Source organism: Lipotes vexillifer, unplaced genomic scaffold, assembly GCF_000442215.2.
Source record: "Lipotes vexillifer unplaced genomic scaffold, Lipotes_vexillifer_v1.1 scaffold1858, whole genome shotgun sequence".
Taxonomy (NCBI): Eukaryota; Metazoa; Chordata; class Mammalia; order Artiodactyla; family Lipotidae; genus Lipotes; species Lipotes vexillifer.
Genome location: NW_006776432.1, coordinates 409,001 through 411,911, shown reverse-complemented (window position 1 = coordinate 411,911; position 2,911 = coordinate 409,001).

The window sequence follows — 2,911 nt, the reverse complement described above, 5'->3', positions numbered from 1 at the left end:
TAAATTAAGTGCTAGAATTTTATTGAATATCTACATCATTTCCAAATAAGATGAAATAGTGAAACATTAATATCTGAACGTAGGTTTATCTACATTTGGCTTCCTATTACAGAGGAACTAAAGATAAATTTGGGTCTCTAGTAAACATATCTTTTTTTTTTTTAAAGATTTTTAATTTTTTTATTTTTATTTATTTATTTTTGCTGTGTTGGGTCTTCGTTTCTGTGCCAGGGCTTCCTCTAGTTGTGGCAAGTGGGGGCCACTCTTCATCGCGGTGCGCGGGCCTCTCACTATCGCGGCCTCTCCCGTTGCGGAGCACAGGCTCCAGACGCGCAGGCTCAGCAGTTGTGGCTCACGGGCCTAGCTGCTCCGCGGCATGTGGGATCCTCCCAGACCAGGGCTCGAACCCATGTCCCCTGCATCGGCAGGCGGACTCACAACCACTGCGCCACCAGGGAAGCCCCTCTAGTAAACATATCTTATGCTTTATTGAAAGACTACACTATGAAGAAGCACATGCTTCTAGAAATTATGAAATGTATCCACAAATTTGTCAATGTAAAGAATGGTGGTGTAACAGACAGTTCAAAGTTGCTTATTTCTAAGTTTTCACTAGAAACAAGGTTTCTAAGGTTAAAGAATTCTAATTAATACATGTAGCTAAAACTACTAGAAATAATAAGGGAAACAACTCTGCATGCAAGGAAAAGTAAACTGTGTTTTTGGTTAGAAAAGGTATGAAGTATGGAGATGTATTTTTGTTGAGGAAAATGAAACTGATTTTTTCCTAAAATAAAACTGGTTATTTCAGAATGGGAAAAAAAAAGGAGAATGGAGGACAAACTATGGAGAGAGAGACAGAAAGAGAGAGAGAGAGAGAGAGAGAGAGGGAGAGGGAGAGAGAGGGAGAGAGAGAGAGAGAGAGAGAGAGAGAGAGAGAGAGAGAGAGAGAGAGAAGGGGGGTGGGTTTTGTGTGGCCAAGTTGGCTGAAACTTGAATTACCATTATAACGGTTTTTAAATTAAGCTTTAATACCAATAGTGTACTTATGTAATCTTTCATCTGCTAAAAAGAAAATCTTTCTTAGATTAGTGGTCTGCTCTTAATAAGAAATTTAAACAAAGGTTTTTCTTTACCTTTTAAGTAATCTGCTTGGAAAGCCAAGATTTTGCCTTACAACCTGTGCTTTATACTATCTTCATCAGGTCTTTGATTACTTAAAACCGAGTCCTCTGTATTAAAAGAGCTAAGTTTTGCTCACAACTGTGTAACCTTCTGTATTTGCCTTTAAAATATTTTGTTACTTTCGTTAAGTAGATAATTAAGTATTGTTTAACAATGACCTGTGATCCTAGCTAGACAAGTGTCTACAACGCTTTGATTTTTTGACAGATTTCACAAAATCAAATTCTAAATAAAGTCTTTTTGACCCAGAATTAACTTTGGTATTTTCTAGAGCACCCCTGGAACATGTCAAGAGATTTGTTCTCTCCCCTTTTAAAAGAGAGAGGTTAAACTAATTAGGCTTATGTGATATGCTAAATTACATGGGAAGAATTATCAGATAACAAGTAATACTAGGCTTTCTTTATATTGTATTTGATAAATACATATTATAAGTGTTCCAGAAACTGTGTGAAATTTCTAAAATTTGGATATATCCTGCTATAATATTATCAGTCATAATTCTAGCCATTATCTTTAAATGTTGTATATCACAGAAATAAACTTTCTTGCCAATTGCATTGTAATGAACTCTAATCAGATCTGTAACCATGGCCATGTTTTAAGTCTTTGTCATTTACAGAGAGTTACTGTTTTACTTCGATGCTTTTGCAAAAGTGTTTGTAAAAGTGCTTCATCTTCAAGGAGACTAATGGAAGTACCCTAGAATACAGATTTCTGATAACTTTAAGATCATAAAACTGAACTGGGTAAGAATTTCAAGAACTAATAGAAAAAACTGGATTCAAAATCAACAAGAATTAATTACATGCAACTGAATACACTGATGAGGATAATTATAGCTTTTTATGATTTTTTTGCTTGAAACATTGCTTATTTATAAATGTTCTGTTTCTCCAAAGTTAAGGAAAACTTTTATCTTTTTGCTTAAACTACCTATAACTTAGAACAATTTTATGGGATATAACTTTGTAAACGAAGATGAAACATTTATCTTTTTCTCTCTATGTGATCCTGGCAGAATTCAGAAACTCTCAATGAGTATTCTTATTTTAATGGCAATATAGTTATTTGCATAAGTTCAATAAATATCTGTTCATCTTGTAACAGGACTCAATTGGAACCATTGGTTATGTCACGAAGGCTCTAACTGGCAAGTCATATTTGAAAATGAGGTACATAAACTCAGATATGACCAGACAGCTTTAAGGAACTACGGCTGACTTTATGGAGCCAATAAAGCCCCTTTGGAAAAACAGCCTGACACCTTGCTTCACAGCAGCCTTACCAGGTGACTAAGGAAGGTCACTTTGGCAGGCACAGGAACTTCAGGATATTTGGGGGGCCACAAGAAGAGAGGAATTCACCCAAATCTATAGGTATTGCACCTGATGGCGAATGCTTGGCTTGGCTTAATCCTTGAGAAGCTTTTAAGAGTCCAATCTGAGATTCCTTATGAAAAGTTCCAGCAAAGCAAACTTAAAACAGCCTATACAGTCATTAACTATTCTTGCTACACTTACGTAAATAATCAGACCAAGTTTATTGAAACTAGACTTAATTGCAAACAAATTAGTCTTATTGCGGTTATCCTTGATAAAAATGGGGGTGGTTGTAGAGAGAAAAATTATGTTTCAATAATACGCTTTTGTGGATATTAAACTGTCTTTGAGGTATTGTTTTATTCTACTTGTAAAGTGGACTAAATCCTGATTCTTGTAGTTTC